The 17,721-nt window shown below is 30.0% G+C and overlaps 1 protein-coding gene across 2 annotated transcripts in view; it reads right to left on the bottom strand.

Moving 5' to 3' along the window:
* Positions 1-17,721, bottom strand: part of LOC106680437 (probable multidrug resistance-associated protein lethal(2)03659) — a 155,032-nt gene that overhangs the window by 88,823 nt on the left and 48,488 nt on the right. The window contains exon 1 of one of the 2 annotated variants that reach the window (XM_014420164.3): positions 17,221-17,334. The exons of the other annotated variant lie outside the window; for it this stretch is intronic. The gene's annotated coding sequence lies outside the window, so the exon portion shown is untranslated. Of the gene's footprint in view, positions 1-17,220; positions 17,335-17,721 lie in introns of those variants that run through there. 2 annotated transcript variants of the gene reach the window in all.

Here is a 17,721-nt window from a genome sequence, read left to right as displayed (position 1 = left end):
CATCTTTGAAGTGGCAGTTTCATACTTATTGATCATCAGCCATACTTACATTGTTACACGTGCACAGACTAATACGTAATATACATAATCTTCTTTTGAGTGTAACAGCTTTTTATCATGGTTAAAGATAACAGCTATGAAAGTCCTGTCACCTAGCGTCATTGAAAATGATACTTGGACATTACAAGACTGAGATTAATGATCTGAGGACAATCTATTACTCAATACCTAATCTTCACCTCAAGATCCTCTTAACATTTCTCATCCTTTGAATAACAAGTGTGACTGCTTGTCAGCATAACTGACTCTTCAAGGATACCTAAATTTCAAATCATGACAGAAGTTGAGGTCGTTTAGAACTGGACCTTATATATTAAGGAAAGAGAATTCCAATCAACAACAGTGAATTTCTGAGATCGAAATTCTTATGTATTGGCCGACTCGAAAAAAGTTTGAGTTCCTTGATTAAAAAAAAAACCAACGAAATTTTTTGCATCTCTGAAATACCAGTAAACAACCAGGCAGTTTAGTAGCAGCCTTGTATAAACTGCTACTTTATTTATATAACATAATGAGTTTGTTATCTTTTTGTAAAACTTCCGAATTTTTTTTTAATCATTTATTTATTGTTATTTACAATTGTATAACATATATACAACAAGTAAATTTGCTGTAGGTGACATAGTGACATGATACAAACATGTGGAGAATCTACCCACCCATTGATAGAACTCCAATAACATTTCTAGAGGAGAAGATCTCGAGGCCATCTTCTTTTCAGACACCTAGGAGGATTATTAGGTAATGAAGGAGAAGCCAGGTTAGAAACAAGTGGATTTGGGAAGTTTTCTATGGAAGGAATGGTATCTGGTTTTTGAAAAATAGGCAACATATGGGACATTGAGATCATGATGGATGACTTGATTTGTGACAAAGTAAGGATCATTAAGGATTTTGGACTGTAAGGATTGGATTTGGGAGGAATTTGATGGTTTAGTGGAACCCCAAAGGATTCCAAGCTTAACTCCGTATGTCCAGATAGGCCTTATAATAGTCATGCAGATCAGTCTTTTGTAATGGATTGGCAATTAAGACCGTTTTTCTAGAAAATGTTGTAATAGTCGAAATAGAAGAGCAGTTTCCTGTCTTTTCAGTCTTGTATGAGTATTCCATGTCAGTCGTTTGAAGTCCTAAGTAACGGATCTTTTCGACAGGAATAAGTGGGGCATTATTAAAGGATACTGTAGGGCAAGAGGTCATTGGTTTACGACGAAGGGTAAATGTGATTTGGTGGGATTTATTGGAATTAATTTTAATCCTCTAATTTTGGCACCATTCTTCAAGGGTGGTGATGTGGGATTGGAGGGTTTGGGATACAATGTAAGGATCATTGTTCACTGACAATAGACATGTATCATCGGCATACGTGGTGAGGATAGTGTTAGGATTGGTTGGGATGTCAGCTGTGAAAACTGTATAAAGGATTGGACCAAGGATCTATCTCAGGACTACCCTGAGGTACACCAGCAGACTGACGGAATAGGGATGAATAAGTGACTTCCGTAAATAAAAACTAAATGATATAGAATATATGCACACGTCCTCAATGGAGGACTTGAGCCATAATAAGTAAAAATGTCGAGGCTACACATCGTGAAGGGCACGTAGCCTTTTTTGTTAAAAATATTTTTGAATGTTTACCTATTTAATTACTAAATAAAAAAAAAAAAAGTCAACTATTTTATTTTAAGATAACTAGCACGGCACAATAAAAACAATTTTTAAACTAAAACCACTTCTCTTTTAGCAAACGATTTTTTGCGTGATGCTCTTTAGGACCGATTTACTGAGATCAGAAGCCAATCTATTTCTGATTGCACTGCGTTAACTGTTTGTTTTCTTATAGCTGTGGTGATCGTTAAATCTTCGAGCAAGCTTTCTAAGAATTTAAACATATATACAGTTTAAACCGTGGTATTTGTAGATCAGGGATACAGCTAACATGCCAGGATCCTTTTCCTCAATCCGATCCAACTAGATAATGGGATCGCTTCAAGCGGTGGGAAACATTGTCTCTAAGGTAAGTCATTCATAATCTTAGGATAACACACATCATTTAACTTCCATGCTATAGTTTTGGAGATTCTGTTTGCAAAAGTCCAATTTTATATATAATATAGTGAATTAGTTATACAACAGATAATCAACATAAAACTAAGTGCAAGATACAAGAGAGAAACGTTTAGTAACTAGAAAATTACTGGCTGGCCATGGATTGATCTCGTTTCATTAAAATTGAAAATAAATACAAATTGTACAAGATTTATAGACATGTTTGGTAAGGAAACAGAATGTTCCATGTCGAGCAAATGAAACATACCTCAATAATTATTTATTCTATTTTTTGTTAACATTAAACGTTGGTCACAAATATTAATAAATTATTCAACAAAAAATATATGAAGTGTTACGTAAAAGTAAAAACTGGATTTCATAACCACAGATATAAATAAAAAAAATCAGGCATAGAAAAACAGATTAGCAGAAATGTTTATATACGCATACCTTCTTTTAAATATATACATATTTATTATTTTTATATTATATTATTATTATATTATATTATTTATATATTATTTATTTAAGACCAAATGGATATCTTTTTTATAAGTACTATATTGGTAATATTTTAAAAAGACTGGTGAATTATTTTTGTCCAATTACTATCTTTTTTAAGACTTTTTCTAACTTCTAATGACATAGAACCTGTTTTTATGCGTTAAACGAACACCAAGTACAAAGTAAGCTTTTGTTCTAAGTATCTTCGTGGAACATCTTGAGTTGACAATCAGTTGTAAAAATGAACAAGTATCTATATTGTTCATTTTTACAACTGATTGTCTGTATAACAAAGGGAAAACCTTCTGTTTATAAGAAAAGTTCGTTATTTCTCAGCAATGTAAAACTGAAATAAATTATTATTATCAGACACTTAATTGATTTATTGGGAAGAAGAATGTCCAGATGGTGGCAGAACAAAAAAAATAGCGAAAATCTGTATTTTGCCCCCAAAACATTCCCAGTTGATCATTTTTTTATTTAATGATGATTAACTTGAGGTATAGAATTTGATTTTTTAAATATAATTTTAATATAAAAATTTTCATGCAGAAAAACAAAATTATTTCTCTATGTTGAGTAATTTAATTTACTGTAAAATATCATCGTCAAATATCAACCAGCTACTTTTTCGTTTTTACAGTGTAATAAAAAAACATTTTCTCCGAATAAAAGTATAGTTTTTGTAATATTTGTAAATGTTCTGAAGTCAGCTTAATTTCGATTAATATATATGGCTGCAAATTTCTGTAAAATTGATAACAAAGGAATTGGGAAAGAAGAAATTTCCTCACAATTTAGGAGATTGGTTTTTTAAGAATCAATTAATTACATCTGATTTATTTTATTTCTATTAAGATAAATAAATTGCTTATCATGTTTCAAGAGACTTTTGTAAAATCTAATGATTCGAATGATTTCCTCACCATCACACACCTCTTGTTAAAAAGCAATGTACACCTCTATTTATTAAAACAGAACTGGTGAAAACCCGCACACAACGGAAACGTTGGCCATCAATAAATATTTTAAAACTTTTTTTATTTTTTACCGCAGCTCTTATCATCAGCTAATATTATTAATCAGGAAAAATAAATAGTAAAATGATTGATTTCAAAATGACATTTTTTACCTAGTGATAAGTCTAAGCCTACAAGTATTGCATCAGTTGTGAACATATTACAAAGGAATTTTTGTAATCACATCAGTAATGTGTTCAAAATTCTATACTTAACATGTAAACACTCAATGAATATTTTTAAATTAATTTACTTATGTGAATTAATTAAATCTGTGAAAAGAATTTTAATTATATCAGTAATGTAGTTAAAATTCCCTACTTACATAAAAAGTAAACACTTGATAAATATTTAAAATAAATTGATCACACCTAATAATTTATGTGATAACTGATATCATCGAATTTTTTTTTTACCTTTATTTGTATAATTTCGATACCGGATAAGTAATTATAGGAAAAACATCTTAATCTTAATCACGAGATATTTATTTATAAAACACTTGATATTTTTATCATGTTACGAAATAATAAATATATGTCACTGATGGCATTCAATCTTTTGATTTATTTATTGCTTGTAAATTCTTCATTCGCATAAAAACCTTCTGAATTTTAATTTCTTTAATTCCAAAGTGATTTAAGATTACAAAAACACGATCCGAAAAAACAAAACAAAAAAAACAAAACACGGCCAATGCTAAAAATACTGGATTAAAACTGCTTCATTTCTTATTATATTTGCTTTGCCATGATTTTCGAAATCTAGTAAAATATTGTTAAGAAAAAAATTTAACATTCATAAGTTAATATTTTAGTATATTTATTCAAATTCGTATTTGCTAAATTACATTAGTTCACATTAAAACAACTTTACTAAAATATTATCAAAAATTAGCCAATAAACCAAGAGGTTTATCGGTAAATAAAATATATTAGGCATTATTTTTGTAGTCAAAAAATTTCATAATATAACTTTATCCCACACCGACAATAATAATTTTATGCCTCAACTATCTATAGACTAATAAAGACTGATAATAGCCATGGAATGTAAAAAAAAATTCTATTTCTTGTTTTTTTCTATTTTAGAAAACGTTAAATTATATTACTTTCGTATCCTTTATATATTATTTTTTTTTTTTATCTTTAACGTTTTATTTTTTTTTTCAATATTGTTCATGACATTTTCACGTCAATATAATCATCCTATACTTTTCTTCTTCTCTTTTTTTTTTTATTTCTAATTTCTTAGTTGCTTAATATATTATATATTATTTTTTATTTGAGAATAGGCTTACTTAAATAAAACACAAATACCTTTTGATCTTTATTCCTTAAATTTATTTATTTTTCTCCGACCTTTCGGTCCTTAGGCCAATATCAAGAAGACACCTAAAGAATTCACAATATTTATTAAGAAATCACTCGACCCATAACACAATATTTCTACTAACAAACTTAATAATTGTCCAAGCTATTAAAAGTTTTTTCGTCCTATTACAGCCAAGTCAATCATCTTCAAAAACAGATATACTTATCAAATTACATCACACAATTTCTTTAAATAATAGTTATCTGCTTACAAATATTTAAATTCTTATTGCACTAATTTAAATTTTTAACAATTTTCCGGGCCTAAACGCCTGAGAAAAATTATCGAAGTTGGGAGATATGGATCAAAAGATATTTGTGTTATTTTTAATTTCTTGTAATAAAACTATTAGTGTATAAACTTAAAAACGTTAGTAAGAATCGTTGAATGTTCCATTATTGAATCAACTTCTGAAATATTTTATAGTCCAATTTTTTTTTTTTTTCGAATAAAAGAAAGAATTAATCGTAAAAATGAAACACAACGCTTTGCATTCATTCACATACAACAATAAAAAAAAATTTCAAGACTAAAAATTATAATGTGCCTCGGAAAACGCTGTGTATATTAAATTGTCTCTTTCTGGGAGAATAGCCCATTAGACTTGATACAAAAGGAATAGAGAACGCCCAATATGTGGATACAATATGATGAAGTAGAGAACAAATCAGTATGATAAAAGAGGACTTCGATAGGAGTGGTCTGGTAAAAGAGTACATAATAACAAAATTCTGAGGATCAGAATAAATTATTGTGAAATAAACAATTATTACGAAAGTAGTTTTGATTCCATATATTCATATAAAATTTAAGAATAAATAAAACAATAATTACAGTAATAACAACAACATAATAATTACATGCTTGAAATATTCCGTTAGAGAAGTGAATGGTGATGACGGAAATACAATGCTACCCGCATAGACCCCTATCATATCACCATAATGACCAATACCGATGACATCTACTTCTCAATTCAGGCAACCATCATCAATCGGCTTCGAACCTTTTAGAAATTATTCTACATTGTAGTGATCATAATGACAATAAGTAGAATACTTTTTAGTTCCAACATAGTGAGTGAAGCTACTGCCTCAAAAAAAAAAGTTGGCATAATTAGAGAAAGGATTTTTGGGCAATAGCATCAATTTCCTCCAAACCTCGATAGAAATTCGAATCATGGAAAAGAAAAAAAACATTAATATAACACAAATTTTATATTGCACGTGTTTACTCTTTTTTAGGCATATTTTTGATTTTTACGGCTTAAATTTAATCCTTGAACAAAACTTTTCATATCATACACAAGGAGGTGTATTTATTACCAATATTTATTCATTTTAATCTATTTTATTCAACATTATTTAATTTATAATTTAAACTTAACTAATGATAGGTAAAGCAATGCATTGATAAAAATATAATTAAACACAAGAGACGAATGTTCCTGAGATAGTATTAACCAGTAGTTTCGGAAAACTATCAAAACGTCGCCCTAAAATAAGCTTGTTATAGAGAATGTTAAGTTATTGGATTCCCAGCCCACATCTAGCCCTTCATTCTTCCATCAGACATAGCTGTGACTTGTGGGAATTTCATTTTTTATTTATACATATTTTATTATATTATATGACCTATGTATATTATATTAAATAAAAATCAATTAATCTCATCTATATGAATATAACTATACATTTTCACCTAACTTTTTAATGTTTTTCTACATTAAATCTACATTTCTACATCAATAATCAAGTTTTATTACTTGTTAGTTTTCTGGTTAATGGTGTATTAGTGTGAAAAGAAAAGCTAAGCGGAATAACATGGTATGTGAAATTTTAAAGGAGTTTTTAAAAAGGAAACTTGCAATAATATTGTTAAATACTCTTTTCTAGACCATGCATCGCATATTTTTTCTAAAACTTAAAATTGAGGTATTACGAAGTTTAAAAAATTAATTCCAGCCTTCTTAATAGAAATAAACAAAAATTTAGGTTTTGTATATTTCTATTAAGTGCTCTTAAGTAATTATTTTTTGTATACATAAAGGAGCGTTTTGTAAGTTTTATTTTATTCAAACAAGATTAGATAAGCTTTCTGTTTATTATTATTATAAATTAAACAATAAAGTTGATTATAGCAAGTTTTGAGTGTTACGTACAAATTTTTAGTTTTTACTGCACAATTTTAGATTTTTTTCTGGGCTTTTTTCGTTTTTTCATAGCACGTAAATCTGGTTTTAAGTATGACTATCCATTTAGTTTCAGTATTCCAATAATAAGTGGGATTATTGTGGCATAACTAGAGTCCTGACGGACACCGATCCAAGCGAATGAGTGCGTTTTATTTTTACAAATGAATGAATTTTTAATTTTTAATGTTCACCGTATTGTTGGGCTGGGGTAAGCATTTAAAGAAAATCGAGTTGAATATAGGTAGTTCATATAAATGCATCTACACATCACGTGACGTTAATATTCTACTCAGATAGTAATTAATAAATCTTCAAGAAAATCCAAAGTAGGAAGTAGAATAAAATAGAGAAGTTGATTAGTTTTATAAACACTTTGTCACTGACTCAAGGAACGGAGGACAAGGCGATAAAAAAAACATTGCACAATATTTTAAGACATTACCTAACCTGTCCAAGTAGTTACCATTTGTTCAAACAACTACGGCTTTCTTTCCTGTCCTGTAGCTTTTGTTCTTTACTCTACAATGGATTACTTAATGGAATAATTGTATTTATTAATAATTACAACGAAATAAAATACTGCGCGAAAAATAAACAATTCACAGGTTCTCTTCTTTACATGTTTAAACTAAAGATAAATTAACTAAAGAGCAGAACAATGGAAAATTAAATGTTTAAATTAACAGCTAATTAAAACTGCTAAATAATAAATTTAGATATTGGCAAGATATGATGTAAGGCATTGTTACTCCAAGTCCTTTTAAGATCGTAAGTCTAAAATCTGAATTCTATCAGAAGAAAACAAAACTTTTTTTTTTTTACATCTGAGCAAATGAACAAATTCTAACAAGAGAACTTTCAGTTCAAATCTTTAGAAATGGTTAATTTTCTTACTTCAATCAAAACGAAAGAAAGTTAGGATACTTCGTTGAACAATTTATTTGACATTAAATAACTATCCAAACAATTAATATTGTATTTATAAGGAAAATAAATTAACAAAGAAAAATCGATGACTGGCTGATTCTTCTATGTACCTTGTGCACCTCCACACTCTTGTCATAAAATGCAAATACAACATAATACTATCATATAAAACCAGTATTTATTTTAAACAGACCATATTTAGCAGTTTCATGTGGAACTCCTATAATATGCCTTACACCAATCACATTATGATAATCACTAAGAATTGTGTATAGTTATCGACGTTGCTCCAATTAAACTGGAAATTAATATCTCTCTGGGGGGAAAAAAAACCGGGTTCACTTCGAAATAAAAACTATGAATGATAAATAATATTGATCAATTAAGACGAGCTTAAGTAGCAAGTCTAATGGGAGTTATTATAGAGTTGTGTGCTGTACAATTATCAACACTCCTCCTATTAATCTAACTAGAAATTAATTTAAAAAAATACTCGGTTCATTTCAAAGCAAAAAACTATTTATCATTAAATAATGTTGGTCAACTAAAACGAGAATACCAACAAGTATAATAGTTATGAAGTCCTTGTAAACCGCTGCTTCTTCATCATCTTGTTTACTGACAGCCTTATATTGTTCACGATTGGAAGGTCTAGGTATTCACTTTTCAATTTAACGAGTAGAAGCACTTTTAATGATGAGGAGCAACAAGCAAAACGTGATCCTATTAATCTGCTCCAGAGAAAGAGGAGTGTCCTTGCTTCGACCTCTTTTTTATTTTTTCTCTATGTATCATCTTAGTGAATCAGCTTATCCCATCAGCCAATTAGGGGGATTAATATTTTTTAAGAGGGGCTGAAAGTCATTTTTGGTATTACAGATATCTATATATGAATAATAAAAACAAAGAAATATAATGAAATCCGCTAACTTCAGGATAACAACTGTAATTGCAATACTATTAAAAAAAAAATCTAATGCAGTGCTTTTATCACTCAACTTTCAGTAGCAATTAATTCCATTAAACGTCAGTGAAAGTAAAAACTGATTACTGTCATAACACACAAGACAACGGATAAAACTCACCTTATTTAAGCGTTTTCCGCTATTCCACATTTAATTCCGCCTAATTAGATAACAAAATAGTAAATCTAAAAATTAGAAAAATAAAGAAGGGATATGTGTACTAACAAATACTTTATCAATTTTTCGTTAATACCTTAGAAACTAAGAGATTTAGAGAAAACATTTATTTTTAATAAACATTAAGTATATTAAATTTTCTTCTAAAACGATTACATATTGTTGCGGCTAATATATGGTCCACAAATCGATAGTTGGAACATGTGATTTTTATTAAGTCAAAAAACAAAACAACTACTCTCTATTGTTTTTTATATTGAAAAATGGACAGACAACTTCTTAACGTTTTGTATCTTCTTCATTTTCTCCTCACTACACACTCGTAGTTGCCAGCATTCTGGCCATCTTCGCCAGCTAAATCATCTTAGCCGCGGCGGGCGGACTTCTTCAACTCATCCTCCAAGAGGACAAGGCGAGCGGACGTACGTCCCTTTTGTCGATCTACTTCCACGAGAATATCCTCTCAGAACAATTACAACCGGGGCCCCACCAATCACCGGTGAAATAAGACTTTTTTTTCTCTTTTGTTCAAATAATTTAATTTTATAATAGTGTTAAGCTTTCTTTTTTTTCTAGTTGTATATTTTGTGTTTCTTTTTATTATGTTTACTTATTTAAAAATACAAAAATAACAAAATTCGACTATTCTTTTCGTTTTTCTAAATTATATGGATTCACTGATATGGAAAGGGCAAATGTTACAGCAGTTTAATTAGACTCATAATCCTAATATCCGATAAATAAAACAGTGACGTTTTATTTGGTTGGTTAACACCAGTATATGGCATGCGAAAACGTTGCAATGAAATGGAGAGGACATTGATGTGGTAAAAATTATATATTTTGTCGGTTTATGTTTTTTATCTAGAGAATAATAGGTTTTGTTGAAATGATATTTAGAAAATATTAAAATACATTAAATTTCCCTAAGAAGCAGTCAAGTAACATTTCCTTCTTTATCCCACAATAGTCTAGAAAACGGTCCAAACGGTACAAAAAATTGTATTTTTTTAAATTGAAATTTACAACTAAACAAAAAGTAAATTTGATAAATGTTTCAGAACATATGGTAATCTTGGAAAAGTACATCAATCATTGATTTAAATGAGAAGATCTCAAGGCCATCTTCTTTTCAGAAACCTCCGATGATTGTAAAGGTTGAGAAGAACTAATAGGTTTGCATGAGTAAGGATTTTGAAATGAAAGGACGTATATTTATTTCAGGCCAAATCTACAACGTGTAGGATGTAGAGGTCTTTACAGACGAGTTTATTTTTGACATAATAAAGAGCATCAAGAATTTACGGAGGATTTTGGGTTGTAAAGATTGGATACGGGAGGAATGTGTTGGTTTGGTAATGCCCCAAAACTCAATTCCGTATGAACCCAAAAGTGAACAAGGAAAAGGAAGCCGTGAAAAAGGTAACAGATTTCTTCCCAACTCGAGCATTAATTTTCCATTCTACACTTTCCCTACAAATTGACATAAGTCAGTAAATATAAAATTCTGCAGGGGTAATATTTATCCACATTAAAATTGTTTACAAAAAAATTAATTTAAATGTAGTGAATGAATATGTAACAAACAGTCAATGGAAATGGAACCAATTTTTCAACTGGTTTATTACGTACTTAAAGATCATTTAATGGTTTCAATAATATTTAATGAATCGTAAAATAGTTTCAGAAAGTCTATGTTTATGTCTTACACCATATAATAATTACGCTCTCACAGATTGGGAAATTTACCACTGCGTGGTTAAGAAACCTGGAAGTCGGACCCCAGAAGGTTATTATTACATAATGCTAACTTTTCTTTATTTATTACTGCTCAAGCAGTAGGCAGAACGTCGGCTTAGCATTTTAAGTAAATAGCACAGTGAGAAATATTCTTAAATACATCCAAAGAAAAGTGTAATGTGTGTGCAGGAATAGATGCCTAAACTATCATAAAGCCTTGTTACAGTAGGGGTATTCATGATCTATGTTAAAGCGTGTTAAATGGAAAAACTCGTGTTAAATCGAAAAAAATTGCCTTCTTTTGCCGTGGTAAAACGAAATAACATTTAACATGGCTGAGAGCCTGTTACTTGGTCAGTTAAATCGAGAATGACGTCACACAATAGACCAGTTGAGATCGCCGCCATATTAGTTGTTGTGACTTTCAATACAGTTGTCAATTAGCTCATCTTCATTCTCTTCTTCACAAGTTTGAAGATCAATAAGACACTCATAAGCTAAACTTTCACACAAATTCCACTTTTCACTCACTCTAGGCATGTTTTAATAAATTACTTAAATCAAAACTGAAGTAAACAATAACATGAGGGTCTGGAAGGAAGGTTATAAACATAAGGCTTATACAACAAGTTGCTGAGAAAATCCGCTAGGGACTCTTATGCATTTAACGTTTAACATGACTTCAAATAGGGCTGCTCACAATCCTATAGTTATAACATTTAACATGGTAAAACATATAACATTTAACACAACATCATGAATACCCCTATTGTATGCAGTATCGGGAAATGGGAAGCACGGAGCTCCTCTGCGAACTACAGAGAGTACTTTGTACTGTCAATCTTAATAATGAAACTACGTGGAATTGATTAGGGATGAGTTCTGAAACTACTTTGAAACATTACTAAGAAATGCTAAAGGAAGAAGTGTCAGGGAAATTCTATACGCCTGTCGGTGTAATCGAGTTTTATTTTAGAGAAAAACTAAGTACGTATTTTATAAGCTCGTTAGGTGAAACAGTTTGTCCTTTAAAAATGAATTAAAATCGTAGAGAAGCAATTAAAAGCTACTTCAACTTATTTTTTATGGACAGTTAGAGAACTACTGCGCATTGGCTATTAGATAATACGACATTAAATATATCGAAGATATCTACACACACAAGATAAATATGTACACGCTTTCTTCCATTACTTTCTGCTACAAATTTTGATATTTTCTACAATGTTTTCTTTGTTTATTTCATTTTCAATGCATCTTCTTAATCTATAAATCCATGAACCAAGGGCGTACCCAGGATCAAAACATGAGGGGGGGGGGCTAGCTATAGTCAATATTTTTATTTATTTAATTAATAATAGATAGCCTGGTGGGCCTTATGTGGTTAATGTAGTAGGTACATTTTTTAGTTTAAAAATTGATAATGGAGGGGCATATTCCAGCCACCTAACTATATACAACGTAATAAATTTTAAAAAAAATTAAGACAAAATAAATAGATTAAAAAAATAATTCCTAATAAAAGATAAAAGTAAAGTTAATAACAAAAAAAAGACATTTATGGATTTAACAAAATAAATAATTTAATTCTAATGGAAAAAGAGAAAGTGACTGTAAGAGAAAGATGAAGAGAAAAAAAAATTAAGATAAAATAAAATTTTAGAGTAACAATAACAGAGCTGATAAATATAGAACTTATAACAGGATGTCCTGCAGCAGCCTGCGCTTCAGTCTTCGGGTTGTGGAAGGATTCCCAACTGCTCCTTTAACTGTCGGTAACTGGGAGTGAAACTTCAAACCTTTTTTTGACGTAATCCTCTATTGTCTCTATTTTTAATTTAATAAGCTGTTTCTTACAAACCAAGGAGCATTCACTGTAATTCTTACGAATTTATTTAGAAAGGATTGTATTTTTTTTTTCCTTTTCGTAAAGGATACCGCTCTCCAGACTTCACAGCCATACATCAACAGTGGCTTGACAATTGTTTAAAAAGTAAGAATAACAGTTTCTGGATTTAATTTGGATTTTTTATTTAGGATAGGATATACCATTGCTAACCTGTAGTGAAGCATTTTCACCACTGAAAAGGAGATTGAAAGCAAAATTTTAAGAACATTATGTATTGTCGCAGTGCTTAAATAGTAATTACAATTAGTATTTGCTTAAAAAAAATATTTTTTTATGAGATCAATAAATTTTATTTCACTCTTGGGGGGAGGTAACCGCCCCCCTTTGGGTACGCCCATGCCCTGAACTATAATAGTCTTGATAATGGTCCACATGCTTGGGCCAACGCGTCGGCTTTTAACAAAAATATAACTACATCCTTCTATTTTTAAAGTAAAGCTAACTTATACTCTTAATAACTTAAAACCTTGATGTAACCTAAAAAGTTCAAAATCCATTATTTCTTCAGTCTTCCTAATGATATAATCCAACCCAGGACAACAGATCGATTACAGCCACAAATTCCTGATATAACTTTAACAGATAATGCATCGTCCCATCAGTCTTGTTAAAGGATAGATTTGAAATTAGTATTGGAAAATATATAAACGCTCACAAATAGCTAACTAAGTAAGATTACATCACTCTTATCCTGCCGTGTCTGCCATATGAGAGATAATGAAATAAGGTCTAGAGATGACCTGAGTAAGTGTTACAGAAATATCACTCATCGTATTGATAACAAAACCTATCTTGTGTGTCCATTCTCACGTCTTACTCCTTTTAATGTAACATCCAATATATTATAAAACTTGTTAGTTATATATTTACTCTCATATGGGTCAGGTCAAGATCTTTGAAATAAAACTTCTTTACCGATATTCTAATACTGATTTTATTCTAATAGAGCTAAAAATTCATCAATTGCATACATTCAAGCATTTTCTGCGTCTCATTTTTCGCTATTAGCATTTCTTGATCTCCGTAGCAGCTATTGTTAAAATAAAACATGAGATTATACTGACTATATTTGCAACACACCTCTGAGTTATTTTTGCAGTTTTCATAATCGCTTTTGTTTCCGAGATTAGTGAGCGCGCTACTGTTCGTTTTTTATTACGTCCTTTTAACGATTTTTTTTTTTCAAATAGGTCCTTTTAGGTCCTTGAGTATTTTTAATATACATTACCCTCAAGAAATGTACATTAAAAATAAACTCAATGTTTTTTCTTTAACGCCATAAGTAACAAACAACACGTTTTCTTTGACACTTTTGCCAACGATCGTTTATTTTCAAGCAGGACTAATACTCAATTAGAAAGAATATGTGGCAAACCTCGAACATCCTCCGTGGCTAACGGATTTGAAATTCATCCTTCAATTTAACTAAAATTAGATCCATTACGATATAATAACTTAGTTCCTAACAAATCTGAAATCTATCTTCAATCTTGGAATTCCTAGACAGGAATTTGGAAAAAAATTAAAACTTATTTATAGAAAAATTCGCAAAACACATCTAAGATATTCTGAAACTAGATAAAAAAAAAATTAATCAATCATGAAAAAAAAACTCTCTTGATGACAATAGGAACATAATTTTTTGTAGCATTGAAAATTGCAATACAATGTTGGGGAAGAAAATAATTCGCTACTTTTAACTGATAAATTTGAATAACTGAATTCTGAATTCGCTATTCTATTTTTAAAAAAGGCTTTCTTAAAAAAAGGTCTTACTATCACTAATAATACCGATTGGGGTAAGTTTTGAAGATAATTCACATAGAAAAAAATTCACAACTGAGCTCATTCTCTTATCTATACAAACAGGTGAAGTCGAGCATCACTTCATTTCCAATTATTTTTTACCTTAATAGAAATAATTTTTGTTAGCTCTTAATAGTAGCCTCGTAGGCTATGATCCAAAAATATTTTGAAATAAATAGTTGCAGACAAGGAAGTTGTTTTTCCAGTTAGATCTGCCATTTGGCCAACAGTTGTAAGGCGGATCGAAACCCTGCCAGATCTATTATATATGGTAGAAGAAAACTACAATTACATATATTTGTATCATTGTGGGTGCCACAGCGAAAAAATTGAGGGAACTACTGGACTGAGGTCACACACAACATTATACTTGAAGTGAGATATTTAGAACCAGGATAATCTTTTATTTTAATAAATTAGCTTGTATTACATGTACACTGTAATACAAACACGTTCATGGCAGTAGTGAAAAAACCAAGTTGGTACAAGTCATTCCGTTTTCATAAAAAAATAATTATTTAATTTATTACATAGAGCAATAATCTCAAATATTACGAAATAGTTTCATATGTTAGTGGCTTACTAATTTTAACGTATACAGTTGTTATATCTTAAGAAAATATATACGTCTTCAACAAAAATTTGGTATATTTCAAAATTCTAGGTCGGGCCTACATCATTTTTGCTTTCTACAGCCAAAATAACCTATATATGTTTTATTGTATCTACATGTCCTCCATATGTAAATGTGTTCGTCGATTTCAATTATTAATTATTATTTTATAACACTTTTTGGTATAGAAACTATTAAATGTGAGTTAAAATAGTACATATTACACGACTAAAGACTTGGGATAATTTTTAATTGAATATATAAAAAAAATATATATAATATAACGTTTTATTTTAGATATCGCAGTGCAATAACGGTACCATTAATTTATACTCCCCAACCTAACACAATCCTCCCATCTACGTTTCAGTCGGGCCTTTTTTGATCTTTATTGTTCAATAAACTCCGCCATGTATATTCAAACATCGGTAATAGAGATAAAAAGAGCACATAAATATCTTCTCTACTGACATATATAGTGAAACAAAAATAAATTATTGGAGAAGTTTGTCGGGGGGTGCGGTCAGCAAAGAACAACATAAATAAACAAAACCATATTTATTTATTTTATGCCAAAATAAATATGGTTTTGTTTATTTATGTTGTTCTTTGCTGACCGCACCTCCAACAAACTTCTCCAATCGTTAATCTACGGTCAACTATCGTAAGTAGATTATAGGAAGACGGAGCGTGTGGCGGTCAAAAGCAGGGCTTTGTTAGGGCTGTCAGATTGAAACAAAGACAACTGATTGTTGACTTTTAATATTACTTATTTAGGTGTAGTGAAGATTACCATTCTTGTTTAATAAATTCCTTTATAAATCACAATGTTTTAGAGAAAATAAATAACTATTATTGTTGTTTTATTTTTAATTTATGGTACACCAGCCTCTCTAACTATTTACTACAGAATTTATATTATAATGATACATAATGTGGTTTAAATTGTTAAAAATTCAGACTCAAATATTTAGATTAAATTAATTTAATTATATTCAGCCTGGGGAAATCCGAATTGAGAACACTTGGGAAGGAAAAAACTGGATTCCGATAGATCCCGAGGCTTCCCTCTCAACCAGCTAGGCGTTAGTCACTAGGGCCATTGCTAGAACTCCAATATAATTAATTATTCACGATAGGTTTCAGGGCCACTGCCGTTTCAACCTTCGGGGAGGATTATGGGGATGAGTGAAACAGATAATGATGGACGAGGCGGTTGATTCAAAGCTCTGAATATCCTTTCAATATATTTCTTTCCCTATCCGTTTCGACAACCTTACACGTCTATCACATTGATTGCAATTAAATATAAATATACTAGATACAGTTAAGCACATTAGCGTTGTATAGCCGTTCCAATACTCCAATTAAAGCATCTTTGTTTGGTCCGAATATTCAACGTAATACTTAATTTTAAAAAACCCTGTAATTTTCTTCTCCTAACGACAGCGGCTCTTAACATTTATCCCTAAGAAAATTAGGAAGTGTAATAGACTTATAAATTTTAATGTTTCTGATACGAAAATATGAAATATCAGGTTTGTTACGACGAAAAAACTAATATAAACCGTGTCTTTATTACTTCTTAATTTTGTTCTAACTAGAGCTTATAAACTCCAAATACTTAAATTCCTCAACATACTCAAACGTACAAAAAAAATCAAATAATAAACAGAAAAATAACCATACTCTAGGTTAGGTTACGAGTAAATTGTAAAATAATTTAAGGTAATTCTTTTAAATAAATCCACAAGAAAAAAAGTACAACTCAACGCAGATCGAAGCAATGTTAATATTCCTCATAACTTACTTAGAACATTAAGCATTACAATATCAACAGAAACTAAATAAAATGATTTGATGAAGAATTAACTCACATCAATCCTGACACTCCCGACCTCAACTCCTTCGGCGACGATTCGAGTGAGACTTCCATCGAAACACGGATACCATTAATATATATACACTAAAAATATACAACTCAATATCGATCAGCGAACGAGACATCACTGCGAAAAGCTAACCTAATACCTACCTCTATGGTATCGAAATCTTAACTTTAGCCATAGAACATACTGGAGATAGTAATTAAAATTAAAAACACCGTAAAATTCGTATTTTATTTTTTAATATATTATATTAAACACCAGCTAACACTATTTTTTCTTCCATGACAGGTATGTCAGATAATTAAGTATTAAAATATTATTTCACAACCGAAACATAGACATAGTTATATCAATAAAAGTTATTTTGAGGTTTTTATTCAGGTCTTATAAGGAAATTTTTTTATTGATAGATTTATTTATTGATAGATATTACAATCTGCCACACAGTTGTAATACTAAAATATATAGAAAAAATAAATAAATAAAATT

This window comes from Halyomorpha halys, unplaced genomic scaffold, assembly GCF_000696795.3.
Source record: "Halyomorpha halys isolate HHAL.00 unplaced genomic scaffold, Hhal_1.1 Scaffold18.1, whole genome shotgun sequence".
Classification (NCBI taxonomy): domain Eukaryota; kingdom Metazoa; phylum Arthropoda; class Insecta; order Hemiptera; family Pentatomidae; genus Halyomorpha; species Halyomorpha halys.
Note: the sequence above shows the minus strand (reverse complement) of the source record. Positions and strands in the feature narration are given on the sequence as shown.